Source organism: Aotus nancymaae, unplaced genomic scaffold, assembly GCF_030222135.1.
Source record: "Aotus nancymaae isolate 86718 unplaced genomic scaffold, 86718_ANA_hifiasm-v0.15.2.pri h1tg000062l, whole genome shotgun sequence".
NCBI lineage: Eukaryota > Metazoa > Chordata > Mammalia > Primates > Aotidae > Aotus > Aotus nancymaae.
In genome coordinates this window covers 7,511,373-7,533,019 of record NW_026988476.1, presented here as the reverse complement: position 1 = coordinate 7,533,019, position 21,647 = coordinate 7,511,373, and the positions used below count along the sequence as shown (strand labels likewise).

Sequence of the window (21,647 nt, the reverse complement as noted above, 5' to 3'; positions counted from 1 at the left end):
ATCCCAGCTACTCAGGAGACTGAGGCAGGAGAATTGCTGAACCCAGGAGGGGAAGGTTGCAGTGAACTGACATCATGCCACTGCACTCCAGCCTGGGCAACAGACTTGAGACTTCATCTTAAAAAAAAAAAAAAAAAAAAAAGAAAGGAAATATATTTACCATGTATGAGAAAAAAGTGTGGTCTCATGTAATGCCCTAAACATATATGTCATGTTTCAAAAATCTGTAGTTTTAGGTGAGTTTGAGATCGGGATGCATTTCCCCCTAGAACAATGTTATGCAGTTCATATACAAGCCACAAAAATCTTCCCTTTTTAAAACCAAAATAAGTGTGTAATAACAGCTCTCAGCCCTGGGGCAGTTAGGATTCCTAAGCCTGACTATAGGGTCCTCTGTACTTATAAGGCTAACTTCCCTGGAGGTTTTAAGAGCTCTAACTGGTGGAGAACGAGATAGATATACTCAAATGTGGAGATAGTGTGGTGGCTTCTCCTTGACAATGAGATAGGAAGGTGCCAGCAGCCAAGAAGGAAATGGTGACAGACAAGGCCAGGAGGGCCATTTGAGTAGGGCCTCACATTTCTCAGAGGGCTTTTTTTTTTTTATGGAGTCTCGCTCTGTTGCCCAGACTGGAGTGCAGTGGCATGATCTCAGCATACTGCAACCTCTGTCTCCCAGGTTCAAGCAATTCTCTTCCTCAGCCTCCCAAGTAGCTGGGATTACAGTCATCTGCCACCATGCCTGGCTAATTTTTTTGTATTTTTAGTAGAGACAGGATTTCACAATCATGGTCCGCCTGGTCTTGAACTCCTGACCTTATGATCCACCTGCCTCAGCCTCCCAAAATGTTGGGATTACAGGCGTGAGCCACCATGCCTGACCTCATAGAGGACTTTATAAATTTAAATTTTTGATATTTCTTTCAAATACGGCCAGATATAAAGTCATTGCCTTTGTCATTGAAATTGTGTCTGTTAAAAGAATTACTATGTGAAATGCAAGCCCTTAAACTAAATTTTAATAACCCTGTTAATTATCATTTCTTTATTTTTTATAATAATATTTTGAGAGTTCCCAAAGAATAGAAGAGTCTTGGGTCTCTTTCAACCTCCAAAATGCTCTAGTCCTGGGAGATAAAAGTGAATGGATTCTAGAGGGTCTCACTCTAGTGTTTCCTAGTACATATTGTGCAATGAATAAATGAATGGTTGGTGAACAGTCAGACAGCAGAGAAGAACCAATGGGCAAGTGCAAACCAAAGAGCTAGGCATAAGGAGGCACTAAGGTTGGAGAAAATGGGAGCTCATCATTAGTATGTACAGATTGTTATATTTTTTAGATAGAGTCTTGCTGTCACCAGGCTTGAGTGCAGTGGCACGATCTTGGCTTACTGCAACCTCCGCCTTCTGGGTTCAGGTGATTCTCCTGCCTCTGCCTCCTGAGTAGCTGGGACTACGGATGCCTGCCACCACGCCCAGCTAATTTTTGTATTTTTAGTAGAGATGGGGTTTCACCATGTTGGCCAGGCTGGTCTTGAACTCCTGACCTCATGACCTGGCCACTTCAGCCTCCCAAAGTGCTGGGATTACAGGCGTGAGCCACTGCGCCCTGCCAGATGCCAGCATTTTTTATGTTTTGTACAGCTTATATGAATCTATGTATTCTTACATTTGAATAAACATGACACATGTCACACTTTTCATATATATTTTATTAACATTGCATAGCTAACAGCCACATATTAAATTAAAAGAAGATATTCTAGTTTTTAATTGTATTGATCTGTAAGTAGCATTGACATGTTTAATTAAATGTAAGAATGAATGCATAATACTAATTGTTGAATAAACAATGTAAAATAATGAAATCATTTATTATATATTAAAACATGCTCTTTTTATCAGTAGACTATTAGCTTCATGAAGGTAAAACTCTTGGTCTGGGCTGAGTATGGTGGCTCAGGCCTGTAATCCCAGAACTTTGGGAGGCTGAGGCAGGTGGATCCTTTGAGGTCAGGGTTTGAGACGAGCCTGGGTAACATGGTGAAAACCCATCTCTACTAAAAATACAAAAGTTGGCTGGGCATGGTTCCGTGCACCTGTAGTCCTAGCTACTTGGGGGTGGGGGCATTGAGGTGGGAGGATTGCTTGAGCCCAGGAGATCAAGGCTGCAGTGAGCCACATTTGTGCCACTGCACTCCAGCCTGGGTGACAGAGCAGCACCCTTAAAAAAAAAGAGGGAAACTCTTGGTTTGTTTGATACTCTGCTGTATCCCCATTGCCTAAGAGAACCTGGCAAAGTACAGGTGCTTAATAAACATTTGTTGAATGAGTAGATGAATGAATAAATGTCAAGTGTTTTGTTTCCCAATTTTTAATGTTAATTAATTTTAAACTTCTAAACTTTTCATCAAGATGGTAGAGAAGATATTTCCAAAGCAATCAGAAAGAGCGGGTGCTGTTTCCTTCATGCCCAGTGTTATTGGTGATGAGGAGAATCATTGCTGCTTGTCTGTTACCAAATTGAGACATTACCCTAGGAACCGAATGCTGTTAAAGATATGCTATTCCATTTTATTCCTAACAGCTGCAAAGAGAAATAAAAAAGGGCCCTAGTTTTCTTGCCCTGGTTACTCTAAGTAGGAGTCAATCCAAGTCCCATTGATTCTGCAAACCTAGATATTTGTCTTCCTGAATTTCACTGTGTGTGGATAGAGACCTGTTTTTTCCCAACACCTGGCTTTCCAGGAATAGTTATAAGAAGTATAGAGTATCTGATTGTTGAGTTGCTTACAGTTTGGAAGTAGGTTTGTTTTCTCAAGCTAAAATGCAACTGTGTTAGTTGTATTTTTTTCCAGCCCATATTTCTACTTTCCACACATGCCCTCAGGGGTACCTGAGTCAATCCACACATGTGGCAGTCATATGACAGGGGATTTATTCAGTGGGGTCATAGCAACATAATCTTAATTTTCTGTTCTCATCTATTAAATTCCTACTGTGGTCTCCCAAAGAGTTATTTAGCTCATCTGTGTGTGTGTGTGTGTGTGTGTGTGTGTGTGTGTGTGTGTATTTTAATAGTTCCCTCTACCCTACAAAGAGAATAGAGGTAAATCTGGGCACACAGGCATGGAGTCCCAGCTACTCCTGAGGCTAAGGCATGAGGATTGCTTGAGCCGAGGAGTTCAACTCCAGCTTGGGCAACATAGTGAGACCCCATCTCTTAAAAAAATAGAGAATAGAGGTAAGATAAGGAGGTAGTGTTCTATGGGGATTCTGATGTCCTACTGCCTGATATCAGATCCCAAATCTAATACTTACTAGCTGTGTTACCTTGAGCAGGTAGCTTAACCTCTTTGTGCCTCACCCGTAAAATAGAGATAATGCCATCCACTTCATAGGTTATTGGAAGGATCATATGGGTTGAGGCATGTAAAGTGCTTAGAATTGTGACTAGCATTTACTGAGTGCTTAGTATTAGTTGTTAATGGAGAAGGAAAACATACGAGTTGTTAAGAATCTTCCAAACATTAAAAAAAAAACAATAAACAGGCTGGGTGTGGTGGCTGACGCCTGTAATACCAGTACTTTGGGAGGCCAAGGCGGGCTAATTGCTTGAGTTCAGGATTCAAGACCAGCATGGGCAACATGACAAAATCCCATCTCCACTAAAAAAAAAAAAAAAAAAAAAAAATTTATTCGCATATGAGTGACATGTTATATAAATACATGCATATATGCTAACTATAATTCCTTTCCATATTTATAATATAAACAGTATTTCTGTTTACATTCGAGAAACCTTATGGTATTTCACTTAACTACTGATTTGGGGCAGTGGAATTTTGTTTTGTGCTCAAACTTGGATATCATTAGCATGATCTTTTTCACCTAATGAAGTTTTCTTTCTTCCCACCACCCCTCAAAATAAAGTCATCACTTTGCTTCTGGAGACTTCCTTTCCAATATTCCATAGTGGGTCCATGGGGTGGTTCTTAACTAATATTCTAGTAGTCACTCTATCAAATAATTTGGTTCACTCCCCTCCTCTAAACTTACATTTTTTTAAAAAGAAGAAAATTTATATGTGTGTATTTATTCTATTTATCGTTCACAAAAAGTTTTGTGGTGTTAAATTGCATAACATCTTTTGAAACAAATTTTATCAATCATCATTAATTGAGATAAGTAATACAAAGACCTTGTCTTTAATTTAAATAAATCACTTCCATATTTCACCCCAGTGGTAAAAAGACCCCCTAATTGACCACTGCTGATTTATAGGTTAAATAGAATCTGTCAGTCCTTTTCCCAAGTTTTGACAGTGACATTATTACTCAATTCTGTAATTAGTTGGTTCTCCTTTTCTCATTAGTTTCTGTATTTTTTTCTAAGCCCTTGAACCCAAGGATCCGTGCTCTCAGTCAAGACCTGTCCCAAGCTTCGCACCAAGGCACTGCATGCTTTTCTGACTCTTGTCAACAACTGCCAAATCTAACTTTCTAAAACTCCCATTTTATTCTAGGAAAATAGCAACTATATTGATAAATTTAATTAATTGTACTTTGTAATGTGTTAGATGTTTCCAACAATTTAATTGCTTTTGATAGGCTCCAAACTGTGCCTTTTCCTCAGACAAAATATAAACTATGGTAGGAAAACCAGGAAAAAGAAACTTTGAACCACTTACAAAATAAACTTGCCATGTCTGCTCCATTACCCCAAATGTTGGGGAAAGCACACTAAGTATGTTTCATAGAACCCCAAATATCTGATCCATGCTAACAATGATGATGGAATCAGTCAAACGCCTTCTTTCCCTTTCATACTTGTTCCTCATAAACAAATTTTACCCAGACACATGCATGCACACACACATGCACGCACGCATGCATGCACGCACACACGCACACTCACACGCACGCAATTAGACACATTAAAATGTCTTCTACCTGGGCTTTTACCTGGGCTTTAAGCAGCTATTCAGTCGTTTACATGTTGACATTATTATTATGTTACTCTGTTTACAGTCTGCTTTTCAAAAGTATTTTTAAAGTTAGCTCTCTCCAAAGTCCACGAATTCCTTCAGAAAACATTCCTTGAGTGTTTTGTATATGCCAGCCCCTGTGACAGCAGGTACATGTGGCCATTCTGATTTGAACCAGAAGGAATGTGCAGTACAGAAGGGGTGGGAGCAGTTAGCTGAGCCTGTTTGCCAGCAGGTGGGTGTTTAGTTCACCAAGCTTCACTAAAATTTGATACTTTGCTTTCGTAAGCTGGTTATAAGCGTTGCATGAAAATCCTGCCAAATTTTGTCCCTTTCTGTCCAAACTTTTTTAACTTGAAAAGGAATCTCAGTATGTAAAACTTTCCATTGTAAGGCCACCTGTAAACTTCAAACAGGCAAACTGTTTTTCCAGCTGCCTGCAGCTCTGTTTCTCAGCTGACTAATACTGACAGATAAAGATGGCTTTCCCCTGCGGACTGTTTTGTTTGTGGTTATTTTGTCACTACCAGAAGGGACAGCTCCCTTTGCCCATAGGGAATGCAGAGATGCAGTTTACAAACAGACTTAGATGCTGACTAGCAACTAAAAAAATACTAGTCAAATAATGATTTCATTGTTCCTTCCTGTGTCCTTGACAACCGAGAGGTATCCAGCTAGACTGGGACACTGCCTGGAAGTGTTCTTTGCCTCAGATACTACTATTTTGAGAAAACTTACAATTCATTCTGACAGGCTAAGGAGAAAAGTGGACATTTCTAATATCTGTCTAATTTCAGTGGTGTGTATCCTCAGAGGTAATTCTTCTGTCATTTCTTCTATTTATGAACACTATGACTTGCCCCTTCAAAAAAATCTTTTAGGCCCATCGTGGTGGCTCATGGCTCTAATTGCAGTTACTCGGGAGGATTACTTGAGCCCAGGAGTTCAGGACCAGCCTGGCAACATAGTGAGACCTTGTCTCTACGAATAATAATAAAAAATATTAACCATACGTGATGGCCCATGTCTGTGGTCCCAGCTACTTGAGAGGCTGAGGTAGGGGAATCGCTTGAGCCCAGGCAGTTGAGGCTGCAGTGAACTGTGATCATGCCACCATACTCCAACCTGAGCAACAGAGCAAGACCCTGTCTCCAAAAAGAAATATAATATCTTTTTATGGCATGCTTTCTGCCTTGATGATAGTCTATGATGAAGAGCTACCACTCTGGAGTTGGACAGAGCTGTTTGAGTTCTGTCTCAGTCAATCATCACTGGCGGAACCTTCGACAAGTTTCTTAATCTTTCTGATCCTCATGTCTTTATTCATAAAATAGGAATAGTAACAGAATCTTTCCCCACAAAGTTTGAGTTAAATGAGATGAGGCACATAAAGTGCTTAGCCTGCTGCTTGGCACAATTAAGCACACCATAAATGGAGTTGTTACTCTTGTTATTAATTTCCCCTTCAAGACTGTGAGTTCCCAGAGCAGTAGTTCTCAGCCTTGACTACACTTTAGAATCACTTGGGTAACTTTAAAAGATGCAGAGGCCACTGTCACACCCCACACGGACTACATCAGAACCTCTGGGATTGGACCCAGGATTCAGCATTTTTTACATTGCTCTAGCTGAATCCAATATGCAGCCAAGATTGAGAAATACTGTCCTTGAAGATGGAACCTGTGTCATATAAAAGTACTCAGACAAAAATGCACAAATGGCTGACTAAAGTAGTTACTTTGAAAAATAAAAAAGTCAGTGCAATCTAGAAAAATAGAAAAAGTGACATATAGTACCTTACATATTTTGTTTCAGGTATTTTGACTAATAGAGTAGAGAAAAGCAAAATGAAGTGATTTTTAACGGGGCAACTTGCTATTAACATTTACATAGTAGAGTAAATCTACTAGGAAAAAGACAGAAAATGAGAAAATAGCCAATAACTCAAATTGGAATGTATGAGATAAAGTTACACAAATGGAAACTATGCTAAAGCAAAATTATTTTTATATTTTAGTTTTCTTTTAAAAAGTGGGGTTAATCAAGAGATATCATCATAGACAATTTTATGCTTTTTTAATACAAAGGACAGCATAAATGCGAAGACTTCTCACTTAGATCATATCTGTGGTTGTTTAAATTTTGGGGAAAAGCACTGGCAGCACATAAAAACATGCTTTACATTGCTAGTGCTGAATTAGCATCTTCAGTCATTATGGTGTTTAGCTTTTGGACCGGGAAGGCTAAAGTCTGAGATAAACTCAATTGCTCAGTTATATTAATTCTGTAGGAAAACTTGAACTTCTTCCTCGTAATACAGAAGATGTTAATTATTAAGTTCCTAAGAATTTTTTTTTTCTTTTTTTGAGACAGAGTGTCTCTCTGTCACCCAGGCTGGAGTGCACTGGCGTGATCTTGGCTTACTGCAACCTCCACCTCCTGGGTTCAAGTGATTCTCCTGCTTCAGCGTCCCTAGTAGCTGGGACTACAAGCACCCGCCACCACGCCTGGCTAATTTTTGTATTATTTGTGGAGACAAAGTTTTGCCATGTGGCAAGGTTGGTCTCAAACTCCTGACCTCAACTGACCCTCCCGCCTTGGCTTCCCAAAGTGCTGGGATTACAGGCGTGAGCTTTACCATGCCCAGCCCTAAGATCTTATAAAGTTAAAAAAAAAAAAAAAAAGTATCACCAGACTTAACTTTTCCAAGGGAATTTCTTAGCCCCCAGTCCTTTAACCGTATTTTCAACATATCACATTATTTTGGAAGCATGTTATTTCTATTTTAAGCTTCTTCTAAAGAATGTTATTGTAAATAAATACTCCATCTAACATTCAGTATCTGTTTTTCTGCATATACAATTTAACCTAGATACACTGTTGATGATCAAAATGATTACACTAGTTTGCTATTGCTAGTTTTACAATTAACTTTTGTGTATATCCTCTTGTTCAATTCTCCCAGTACCTCAGTGAGGGTGCAGAGCAAGAATAAGCCCCATTTTATAGGTGGGAAAACTAAAGCAGTGCATTACTAGTTTCAACAGAACCAGGCAAAAGTTTTTGCTTTCTGTCAGATGTTCATTTCATTAACATTTACCAAGCATTATCAAGTTGCAGATATGTGTCAGATTAGTTCTAGGGTATGGATATCCAAAATTAGTAAGACATAGTTCTTGCCCTTAAGGAATTACATTCAGAGAGCTGTGTATATATTTAAGTTATTAAAGATATTAAAGTTCTTATCCTGTATCTACCAAGGCAGAATACATGATTTGAAATTGCCATAGCCAAAGCTAGCAACTCCGGGATACAAGCAGAAAGAAGAAGTGCGATGAGGTGGTTCAGAAAACCATAACTACCACCTTCTACAATTATAGTTTGCAGCAGCCAACTAGATGCGAGATGAACCTGGACATTAATAGTCCTTGCGGCTGGGTTCTCTGATGATTTCTGCAGTGTTGGGGAAAGCTATGGTGTTTTTCTAAGAATGTACTATTCAGTGACGTTTTAATTTTATTTCCTCCAGCTCTTCAACTGCTAATGTTCATTTTAGTTTCGGCAGAAATTGCTTTGATGATTAAGCATTTTGGTTTACTTTTAATGCTAATTCATCTCAAGTATTTAGTTGGTTTCTGAAGATATCCTGTTGCTAAATTTAAATACTCATACTTACCAGATACAAATTAATTTCTACAGTCAGGTGTAGAGTTTAATTAATCACTTAAAAAATACACTGACTTCCTGATGATTATAAAGTCTTGAAGGGAATGTACTGCCTTCACTGTCTTTTGTAATTAGCCACATTCTTTTATTTTAAAGCATAAAATAGGAGTCAGTTAAATGGATATAACTATTTTGGTTATTTTTGAAGATTCATAGTTGCCCCAAAGGAAGGAAAGTTCAGAAAGAGTATTGTGTTATTTATTTTTCAGTTACTGAGTGGAAAATTTTATGTCTTGAAATTTTTCCTTGAATATTTTACAGTTGAAGATGTATAGAAAAATAAAGATACCAGTTTTGTTGAGAGTAAATATTTAAGAGCATAATGTTGAAAAGTTAAAATATAAGCATCGTTAAGCAGCAAATAAATGAAATATATCTTGTATGAAACTATTTTAACTCAATGTCAATAAAGTTTAAATTAGTTCAGACTTTTCTTATTAGAATAAATGTTTCCTTTTAAAATGCATGATAATCATAATCAAGACAGAATTTGTCCTGTTATTTATTTTCAAAATGATTGTACATGTTTAGCAGACTTTTGATTTAAATCCCCAGTGATATATTGGAGACAGATGTTTAGATGACCTCATGTTTAAAGTAATGTTATATTTGGACACAAGATTAAATTTTCCTTAAAATCTTTCCTTATAAGTTAAATGTGTGGTAGTATACAAAAACTAATCAATGATTTGCAGTGGATTAATGCGATTCCTGTATTTTAAATAAAATTTTCTATTTTTTATGGAATTCCACATAGTACAAAAGAGCTGATTATGAAACAGCTGTTTACGAATGAAAATATTGTTTTTGGCTGGCCAGCTAAATGGGAAACAGATTTCAAAAGTTCCATGAATTTGAATGCAAATTTACCATATCATTTATAGAGAACCAAAGAACATTGGTAAAAAACTGCAACATAAGTTTACCAAAAAATTCAGTTGAAGACTATTTTTTAGCATAGAATATAAACATTTAAAATAGTTTTTGATTTTTCAGAAATAATTTTTCTTTATTAAAATCAATGTAACTACAGCATAGTATATATAGAAGATTTTTAAGGTGCTCATAAATAATATTTATAATTTCAATGAAGGAAAATTTGCAGATGGAGCTATCAATAATACATAGGAAATTGAGTAGAGTAAAATAGATGAAAGATAAGAGATATTGTCCAAAGACCATAAATTAATATATGTGAACAAATGAATTTAAGGCAGAGCTATATAAGTATTAACAGACTCATTTCTCTCAGCAGCAGGAATGCTATATACTGAAAATCACTTTGCTATGGAAATTTTAATTTAAGAAAATATGATCTACAATGAAAATCTTCACATTTTCTCTCAAATTTTAAACAGTTAAGAATTATTTGTGTTAGAACTTAGTTTATAAAAAATAAATAATACAAAGGCCATATCTTATGAATTTTGAATATGACTCCTTTAAATGCCAAAGTATATACCTTAATTGAGGTGGGTAAACTTCAAGAACTACTGTTTGTTGTCTTTCTTTTTCTTTATCTCTTTTATTATCTTTCTCCTTGTCTCAGTTTTCTGAAAATGGGATCATATTTCTTCAGCTGCTTTTTAAAAAGTCACCTGGGAATAAATGCGTATTTAGGGGTGGGATATTACATTTGGCTCTCTTGTCACCATCTAACATCCTAAGTGATGGATAATCATTCAGAAGAGAAGCCAGTGGAATATGTGCAGATATTTTAAGAAACAAGTTTTGGGGCAAAATGAAGATAAAAAGGAATCTAGAAACACAAGCAACATAAGTAAAATCACTTCAAAGGAGAATACTAATACTGTATTCACATTTATGAATGTGTCCTTAATGGATGATTCACCTTTAGCATACGTTAATTTTTTTCTACATATTTTGTTGGGTGTCAGTAATTAATTAACACCTGTAGAATGAATTCATTGACATGTAGACATGTTAAATGGTAGTAGACTATACATTTTAAGAAAGAGTGGATGCCTTATGGCTCCATTAATGACACATCTTTTGCTTTTGAGAATAGTGGAAATAATTGCAACTTTGTAGATTAGGCAGACTATGTAGTATTGATGGTTTATACCACATCATCCACATTCTTTTTGACTTTACTCATGATCCTACAAAGTAGTAATTTATAAAAGTCAGGCAGCTGGCACAAATGATCCACTCGATAGCTACTAAAGGAAGTTTTCTTATTTACTTTATATTTTATCTTAAAATATACATCTTATAAACATTGACAAAATTCTTTAAGAAAATCAGCTGATAGCTGTGCTTCTTTTTTTTAGCTGGTATATATGCTTCTAACAAGGAATTATAATTTTTTTTGCATATTGGGCAAAATTAAATTTTGAAAAGAAATATAATTGATATGAATAAATAATATTTAAACACAATACCTGTATTCATATTTATTTAATACCAACATTTAGAAATCAGTGCCATACAGATTTCAGACATACAGAATAGTTTTCACTGCTCTAAAAATCTCTTGTGTTCCACCTGTTTTTCCCTCCCTCCTTTCCCTGCCCTATATCCACTACAATCACTCCTCTTTTTACTCTCTGCAAGATTTTTTCTTTTCCAGAATGTCATATAGTTCGAATGACACAATATGTAGCTTTTTCAGACTGGTTTATTTCCCAAGCAATATACGTTTATGGTTTCCCATGTCTTTTTGTTGCTCAATAGCTCATTTTTTTCAATTGCTGAAAATATTCCAATGTATAAGTTATAGCACAATTTTGGTATTCCTTCAACTATTTAAGGACATCTTGGTTGCTTCCTGATTTTGGCAGTTATGAATAATACTCCCTTAAAGCTAACATTTATGTGCAGGTTTTTAAATGGACATAAGTTTCCAACTCATTTGTGTGAATACCTAGGAGTATGATTTCCAGATTGTTGAAATATTAATAACAAGTTCTTAAAGGAACTTAATTATAACAATATCTCTGGCATGTAGGAATAACCACATCTTTAATTAATAGTAAAAGGAAAAAAAATTGTTTCCTGGATTCATACAGCTGAATTCTGGATAAATAAATACTTATTTTGTTTCTTTCTCTGTGCATAATCATACTTAGGCATGAAAGGCTATTTAAACTCATGCCTTTCTACTGTTTGTTCTTTTTTATTTGATTTCAGCGTGAGATAAACTCATAATTTGAAGACCATTTTAATTAACGGTTGAGAACAGTTCAGTTTAAAGACAGGGAAAACTAGCATATACTAAGATAACTACTAGAGTATAGTCAGGATATCAGAGTGTCTCCCTAGTTTATTGAACGTCTATTTCTAAGTTAGATGTGATGTTTAGTTCTGTGCTAGGTATCATTCCAAACCTTTAATTAGATGTTCATCTTTCCATTCCCATAGACAACCAAGGAATTTATAAGCTAAGACAGATAACATTAATACAGAGATAGTAAGATGGACTAGTCACTGAACTGTCACTATATAAATGATAATAGTTATTAACATAATACATACCATTTGTTGAGCACTTACTATATGCAAAGTACTGTTCTAAGATTAGAGCAGAACCAGGTTTTATGTGACCTGCCAACAATTTCACTTAAAAAATAAGGAAACTGAGGAGGTTAAGTAACGCATGCTAATGTTGTCAGTGTCAGCACTGGGATTCAAACCGAGGTAATTTGGCTTCAGAGCTCTAGTGAAAGATTATAACACTCTACTATTTTTCCCACTCAACAAAATTGTTAAAATGTGTGGGGAAAAAGTAGTGTCCTTATTGGATCAATGATGAGGATCATGGGATTCAAATTCAGAGAAGAAATGCAATAAAATGGAATGGAGGTGCTCCAATAAAAATGATGTTGAGTACATTTACCAAGAGTAAGAATTGTAGAAAAGACATAGAATTTTTAGTTTTTTCTGCCAGACATGGTGGCTCATGCCTATAATTTGAGCACTTTGGGAGGCCTAGGTGGGAGGATCTTTTGAGCCTAGAAGTTGGAGATCAGCCTGGGCAACTATTAAAAAATTTTTATTATATGTTTTTAGAGATAGGATCTTTCTCTGTTCCCCAGGCTTCATTACAGTGGCACAATCATGCTCACTGAAGCCTCAAACTGCTTGGGCTTAAATGATCCTGCTACCTCAGCCTCCTGAGTGACTGGGCTATAGGTGCACACCACCATGCCCAGCTAATTAAAAAAATATATTTTGTAGAGGCTGGGTGCAGTGGCTCACACCTGTAATCACAACGCTTTGGGAGGCTGAGGTGAGTGGATTATTTGAGGTCAGGAGCTCGAGATCAGCATGGCCAACAACGCAAAACCCTTTCTCTACCAAAAGTACAAAAATTAGCTGGGCTTGGTAGTGTGTGCATGTAATCCCAACTACTAGGGAGGCTAAGGCAGGAGAATCACTTGAACCTGCGAGGCGGAGGCTGCAGTGAACCGAGATCATGCTACTGCACTCCAGCTTGGGCAACATAGCGAGTCTCTGTCTCAAAAAAAAAAAAAAATGTAGAGATGAGATTTTTCTAGGTTGCCAAGGTTGGTCTAGAACTCCTTCATTCAAGTGGTCCTTTTGCTAGAGTTTCCCAAAGTGCTGGGATTACAAGCATGAGCCACCACACTTGGCCAATACATATAATATTAAGGTCAATGATGAAGCTCCCTTTCAAGGGAATGCCACTGATAACTCTGTATTTAGGCACTTTCTGGAATAGTCAGATTTTTGTTGTTATTATCTGTTTTTTTGTTTTGTTTTGTTTTTTGTTTTTTTTTAAGAGATGGAGTCTCACTCTATAGAGTACAGTGGAGTGAGCAAGGCTCACTACAGCTTTGACCTCCTGGGCTCAAGCAGTTCTCCTACCTCAGCCTCCCAAGTAGGTAGGATTATAGGTGAAAGCCACAGTGCCCTGCTGAAACAGTAGCTTTCAAGTCCAGAAAGTGAAATCTAAAGAGTCAGGATACTACAGTGGAAAAAGTTCTGAGTGTCAGGACAGTTGGTTTCTAGTAATAACTCTGCCATTGAGGACGTGAGGATAATTATTTTACTTAGAGGCTCTCTTAATTCTACAATTATTTGAAACAATTTTCACATATTTTCTATATAATTTAAGTTTGATATGAAAAGATCTGTCATAGGGAATAAATGTTCCTAATTTCTCTAGTACCATTCATGAACTATCAACTTTCAGATCTCATAAGTACAAAAATATTGATTACTCTGATTCTTATTCTATTTTGTGTACTCCTCATCAAGACTGTTTCTAACCTCTCTCGCCCACCTCCCTCTCTCCACCTTGATCACCATTATTTTCTTTTTCTTTTTTTGAGATGGAGTCTCTTTCTGTCACCAGGCTGGAGTGCAATGGCACCATCTCGGCTCACTACAACCTCTGACTCCCTGGTTCAAGTGATTCTTCTGCCTCAGCCTCCCATGTAGCTGGGGTTACAGGCACGTGCCACCATGCTCAGCATTTTTTTTTTTTTTTTTTTTTTGTATTTTTAGTAGAGATGGGGTTTCACCATGTTGGCCAGGATGGTCTTGATCTCCTGACCTTTTGATCCACTTGCTTTGGCCTCCCAAAGTGCTGGGATTACAGGCATGAACCACCACACCTGGCCTTGATCACCATTATTTTTGTAGCTTATAGCTTTTTGATTAGATGATCTCAATAACTACTTAACTTCCTGGGTCATGTTTCTCAGGTCTTCACTGACAAAAACATTGACTGTATTGAATTTTTACCAGTTGCCAGATCTGAGCTTGGGCATGAGAGGATATCATGATATAAGTTGGGTCCTGCACTTGCAGGAGCCTCCCAGTACTGTGAGACCTAGAAGAGGGAGCCAGAAATGATTTTACTGAGAAAGTGTATAATTATGTGAGGTATTGAAGAGTGAGTAGGAGTTTTCTGAGTGAACAAGGACATGCTAGGCAGAGGAAGTAGCACTTGTAGTGGCATGGAAGCATGAAAGCTTATTGTCCACTCAAAGGGACAAAGGGTTTAGTGTGATCGATGCATAGGGTCTGGAGGAGGGGAAGGAGGGAGGGAACAGTGACAGAGTTACAGAGGGGGGTTAGGGCAGGTGTTGGTGGTTGTTTTATGGTATATGAGGTGTGTGTTTACAAAAGGGGTTGTGTAGATTCTATTTAGGGGAAATAAATTGGTGATACAGAGGCCGAATTAGTGTAAGGGGACTATTTGGAAGGTTGTTGCAGTTATTTAGAGGAGGGTGGATGAAAAGTTAAGTTAGGGCAGTAGCAGTGGGAAAGAGAAAGAGGACTGTATTTGAAGGAGAATCACATGGATTTGCTGGTAGATTGAATTTGGGAAGTCAGTTAAGAAAGAGCCTCACAGAGACTGTGAACTGAGGTCTGATACCATTGGGCATGACAGGGATTATCAGAACAGGGACTGGGGAGTAGTTATCTATGATTTATGTGTCTGAGGTTGGAATTTTTCAGTAGGTGGTTGGGAAATAGATGGGCTGTCCAAGAAAGTTTGAGAGGCATCAGCATATCTATCAGCCAGTGATTCTCGTGTTTGTGTGTTTATGTGTTTGTGTGTGTGTGTGTGTGTGTGCGCGTGAGTGCACACACTAGGGTAGGGTATGTGTATCAGGATCACCTGAGGAAATTTTAAAACCACATCCTTACCTGCAATAATTAAACACCTCCCCCTCCACAGCTCTGTTAAGAATCATAGCTATCTGGGTCATGCCTATAAACCCAACACTTTGGGAGGCTAATGAGGGAGGATTGCGTGAGCCCAGGAGTTTGAGACCAGCCTGGGCAACATGGTGAAACCCCATCTCTACAAAAAAAAAAAAATATACAGAAATTAGCTGGGTATGGTGGTGTGTACTTGTAGTCCCAGTTAGTCAGTAGGCTAAAGTGGGAGGATCACCTGTGCCTGGGGAGGTTGAGGCTGCAGTGAGCTGTGTTTGTGCCACTGCACTCCAGCCTGGGCAACAGAGACCCTGTCTTAAAAAAAAAAAAGAATCATAGCTGTGAGAGAAGCCAGAAAGGCAGAAAAGGAACACATGCAGAACCCTGAAAAATACCACAGAAAATGGAAGGGAAAAGAAAGAGAAATGAATCTGAAAGGGGAATCGTCAGAGAGATAGAGAGACTCGAAGAAAAGGATCCCCTGGAAGCTAAAGTTACAGATCATGTCAAGGAAGTCAGTGGCGTCAGAAGCTCTTCCAATCCCTCCAGAAAGTTGCCTGAAAAATCTTTCTTTTATATTTTACCTCATCTATCACCAGCAAGGTAAAATTCTTGGCTTGTTTTTCCAGACCCACCTTTAAATTTGCACTTGTGACCTTTGCTGTCCTCTTGCAGCTTTCCTGTGAGTATAGTGGTTAAGATAGAACCAGGCTGCCAGGCTTTGAATTCCAGCTCATCTGCTTGTAAAGTTCTCCTTTACCCTATGCTGTGGTTTGAATGTGCCCCCGCAAAGTTCCTGTGTGTGAAACATAATCCCAAATACAACAATGTTTGGAGGTGGGACTTTTAAGAGGCAAGGCCCTCATGAATGGATTAATGGTCTTCTCCTGAGAGTGGGCTCCTGATGAAAGGATGAGTTTGGCCCCCTTTTGCTTTTGCACTCTCACGCTTGTGCTCCCTTGACACTCTGCCTTCCACCATGGGATGGTGCAGCAGGAAGGCCCTTGACAGATGTTGCCATCTTGATATTGGACTTCTCAGCCTTCAGAACTGTGAGAAATAAATTTCTTCTTTATAAATTACTGTCTGTGGGCTGGGTGCAGTGGCTCATGCCAGTAATCCTAGCACTTTGGGAGGCTGAGATGGGAGGATCACCCAAGCACAGAAATTCAAGAGCAGCCTGGGCAACATAGCAAGATCCCATCTCTACAAACATTTTAAAAATTAGCAGAGTATAGTGATGTGCGCCTGTTGTCCCAGCCACTCAGGAGTCTGAGGCAGGAGGATTGCTTGAGCTCAAGACATTGAGACTGTGGTGAGCTGAGTTTGTATCACTGGATTCCAGCCTGGGCAACAGAGAGAGACCTTGTCTCAAAACAAAAAACAAAAAACAAAGACCATTGTCAATTCTTGGAGATCCTCTTTAATTAAAATAATATAGGTGGTTACTCATTCTTTCTTTAGCACTTATAATCTTAGTATGAATTGTATTATTTTATACTTGTTACTTGTGAAAAAAATCCACAAGTCATTTTAATCTCACTATGTGCAAAATACTTCTCTTGCCACAATGGCCAGTGCAGACAGTGCTGTCTATCTATGAGGTCCTCTGCAAATGCCTGCTGACAGACAATGGCATTGGTTAGTACCAAACAGTGAAACAGAAAACATCTTGTTTAGTATGCAGCAATGAGCTTGGACTAATGCCACAACAGAATGTTTACAAAGGAACCCAATAAGATGAAATGTCACCACAACGTCATGTGTCTCACTCAATGATATGCCTTAGTGTTAACATTGAACAAATTCCTTTTTGTTACTTCTTTCATAGAAACCCACAGATTCTGAGGTTAGTCTCTATGAGTCTTGGTTAAGAAAGGGGGGCACTTAACTTCCTTGCCTTGAAAAAAATTTAAGTGTAACATACATATGGAAAGGTGTACAAATTATAAGTGTAGAGGTTGCTAAATTATTCAAAGTGTAGAAATGTGTAGCCATCACCAGTCAAGAAACAGATTACGAGCAACTCCGAAGCACCCCTTGTTTTTCTCTCCAGTTATTATTGTCTTCTCTCTCCTTCCCAGTGGTGGGGCATATAACTTTGGCTTTCTGTTTGTAGTGGCCAGATCCCCTCTAACTTCTTTCTCCATGAGGCATATTCTGCTAGCCCATTAGGAGAACCCTTTTACAATTTGGCCAAAGCCAGCGGTTCCTTTTCTATGGTTATTTCCCCCATCTGTTTAGAATTCACATCCACATTGTATTGTTGCCTCATCTAATCAAGCAAGGGAATGTCTCAAGAGTATGTGCTCCATAAACTACTTAATTTTCTGAAATACTCACTGCCAGGAGCCTAATGAGAAACCACCAAATCTTTTCTGGCTGTAGGTCTGTCTCAGGGCCTGTGTGTCTTGAAGAGTGATGCACTGCACACAGGCTGCTGCAAATTTAAGAAATAATTTCTATTTGTTTTTGCTTAGGTCAGAGTTCTTGTCATAGTTGTAGCCACAGTAATGCACTTTATGCTTTTTCCTTATATTTATGCTTTAAGCATTATAACATGTTGCATATGCTTATTATAAGTAGAGAAGTTAGAAACAATCATAGGATGGATCCAGTTTCCATGTTAACACAGAGCAAGGATGTCTTGTAGCTATCTTCAAGGACATGGAATCTAGGCTCCTTTAATAGCAAGACTTAGCTTTATTTTTATTCTTTGTCTTTCTTATACTATGAATCCTGAGTCCTTGTTTAAAATAAAAGTCTTTCAGAAGTTGAAAAAATTTTGTTTTTTTTTTTAATCTTTTCAGAAACAGAGTTTTGCTCTGTCATGCAGGCTTGACTACAAAGGCGCAGTCATGGTTCATTGCATCCTCTAACTCCTGGACTCAAGCAATCCTCCTGTCTTAGCCTCCCAAGTTAGCTGGGACTACAGGCATGTGCCACCATGCTTAGATAATTTAAACTGTTTTAATTTATTTTATTTTATTTTTAATTTTTTTGTAGAGACAGAGTCTAACTATGTTGCCCATGCTGGTCTTGAACTCCTTGCCTCAAGCAATTCTCCTGCCTTGGCCTCCCAAAGTGATGGGATTACAATTGATGCCACTGCACTAAAAGTTTTAAAATAATGCCAAAGGCATTGGATTTGAGAAAAATTATTCAAATTATTCTCAAATGGATTTGGAGATTTTCATTCAGGCAAGAATTAAGTAGAATGAAATAATTAGAGTAAGATAAATAAATATAAATTAAATAGAATATATATAATTGAGGAATTAGTTGTAAGAACTTTTTTTATCTTTATTCTACTTTTATTTTTAATGCTAATTAAATGATCTTTTGCTTCCATGAACGCATATATATATATGTATATCACTGTCTCACAAAGGTATACCTTTTTTTTAAGAAGTTTTTAATTTTAATTTTATATTTTTTTGACAGCAACCCTCTTAACTCCATCTCCAGAGTCCAAGAGCAAGAATTCAATCCTTTGAGCATAGGTCCAAACAACAAATGGATGATTTAGCACATGAGATCCTTTTATAAACAGTCCTCTTTGGCAGACTTTTCTTTTTTTTTTTTTTAAATTGTACTTTAGGTTCTGGGGTACATGTACCGATCATGCAGGATTGTTGCATAGGTACACACATGGCAATGTGGTTTGCTGCCTCCATCCCCCAGTCACCCACATCTGACATTTCTCTCCATGTTATCCCTCCCTGACATCCCCACCCACCCCGCTGTCCCTCCCTTGGCTCCCCCAAACAGACCCTAGTGTGTGATGCTCCCCTCCCTGTGTCCATGTGTTCTCATTGTTCAACACCTACCTATGAGTGAGAACATGCGGTGTTTGGTTTTCTATTTTTGTGTCAGTTTGCTGATAATGATAGTTTCCAGATTCATCTATGTCCCTGCAAAGGGCACAAACTCATCATTTTTTTGTGGCTGCATAGTATTCTATGATGTATATATGCCACATTTTCCTTGTCCAGTCTATCGTCGATGGGCATTTGAGTTGGTTCCAAGCCTTTGCTATTGTAAACAGTGCCACTATGAACATACGTGTGCATGTATCTTTATAATAGAATGATTTATAGTCCTTTGAGTATATACCCAGTAATGGGATTGCTGGGTCAAATAGAATTTCTATTTCTAGATCCTTGAGGAAGTGCCACACTGTCTTCTACAATGGTTGAACTAGTTTACACCCCCACCAACAGTGCAAAAGTGTTCCTGTTTCTCTACATCCTCTCCGGCATCTGTTGTCTCCAGATTTTTTAATGATCACCATTCTAACTGGTATGAGATGGTATCTCAATGTGGTTTTGATTTGCATTTCTCTAATAATTAGTGATGATGAGCATTTTTTCATATGTTTGTTGGCCTCATGTATGTCTTCTTTTGAAAAGTGTTCATATCCTTCTCTCACTTTGGGATGGGTTTTTTTTTTTTTTTCTTGTAAATCTGTTTTAGTTCTTTATAGATTCTGGGTATTAGCCCTTTGTCAGATGGATAGATTGCCAAAATTTTTCCCATTCTGTTGGTTGCCAGTTCACTCTAATGATTGTTTCTTTTGCTGTACAGAAGCTCTGGAGTTTAATTAGGTCCCATTTGTCTATTTTGGCTTTTGTTGCCAATGCTTTTGGTGTTTTAGTCATGAAGTCCTTGCCTATGCCTAAGTCCTGAATGATTTTGCCTAGGTTTTCTTCTAAGGTTTTTATGGTGTTAGGTGTTATGTTGAAGTCTTTAATCCACATGGAGTTAATTTTAGTGTAAGGTGTCAGGAAGGGGTTCAGTTTCTGCTTTCTGCACACTGCTAGCCAGTTTTCCCAACACCATTTATTAAACAGGGAATCCTTTCCCCATTGCTTGTTTTAGTCAGGTTTGTCAAAGATCAGATGGTTGTAGATGTGTGGCGTTGCCTCCAGGGCCTCTGTTCTGTTCCATTGGTCTTTATGTCTGTTTTGGTACCTGTACCATGCAGTTTTGATTACTGTAGCCTTGTAGTATAGTTTGAAATCAGGTAGCATGATGCCTCCTGCTTTGTTCTTTTTGCTTAGGATTGTCTTGACTATTCAGCCTCTCTTTTGGTTCCATATGAAGTTTAAGGTGGTTTTTTCCAGTTCTGTGAAGAAGCTCATTGGTAGCTTGATAGGGATAGCGTTGAATCTACAAATTACTTTGGGCAGTATGGCCATTTTCATGATATTGATTCTTCCTAACCATGAACATGGAATGTTTCTCCATCTGTTTGTGTCCTCTCTTATTTCCTTAAGCAGTGGTTTGTAGTTGTCCTTGAAGAACTCCTTTACATCCTTTATTAGTTGTATTCCTAGGTATTTTATTCTCTTTGTAGCAATTGTGAATGGGAGTTTGCTCATGATTTGGCTCTCTGTTAGTCTGTTAGTGGTGTATAGAAATGCTTGTGATTTCTGCACATTGAATTAGTATCCTGAGACTTTGCCGAAGTTGCTTATCAGTTTAAGGAGATTATGGGCTGAGATGATAGGGTCTAAATATACAATCATGTCATCTGCAAATAGAGACAATTTGATGTCCTCCTTTTCTAATTGAATAATATAGTTAAAAAGACTCTATAAATCTTTTTTTTTTTTTTTTTTTTGAGATGGAGTCTCCCTCTGTCACTTAGGCTGATGTGCAATGGTGCGATCTCAGCTCATGCAACCTCCACCTCCTTGTTTCAAGCGATTCTCCTGCCTCAGCCTCCTGAGTAGCTGGGATTACAGGCACCTGCCACCGCCCCCAGCTAAGTTTTTGTATATTTTAGTAGAGATGGGGTTTCACCATGTTGGCCAGGCTCATCTTGAACTCCTGACCTTGTGATCCACCTGCCTCACCCTCCCAAAGTGCTAGGATTATGCCCGACTGACTCTAAACCTATTTTAAGGGCTGTAGGTACCCAATGGAGTTTTGATTGTCTGCCTCCTGGGTGGACTTTTTTTTTTTAATCACTGTAACACAAGGTACACAAATTATAAGTGTTTATTTAACACAATGATTATTTTATGCTTATTTAACACAATGTATTTCAATGAGAGCATATTGGACCTGTGGCAGTTCACGCTTTCCTCTATCCAGGATCAGTCCTTTTATTATTTTAAGTTATTATGGTTGTTTGCAAGTACAGGATTATGGCTGGTATGAAATGCACCTCATGGTCACATAGAAACAATCCCAAAGGGAACACTGGGTAAATCGGGGTCATTGCTGAAGGGAGAACATCATGTTTTCCATTTTCTCACCGCAACTGTGT

General features: G+C 37.9%; 1 protein-coding gene across 3 annotated transcripts in view; it reads left to right on the top strand.

The window, feature by feature from the left end:
• SLC25A21 (solute carrier family 25 member 21) overlaps positions 1–21,647 on the top strand; it is a 516,565-nt gene that overhangs the window by 20,962 nt on the left and 473,956 nt on the right. The window lies entirely within an intron of this gene.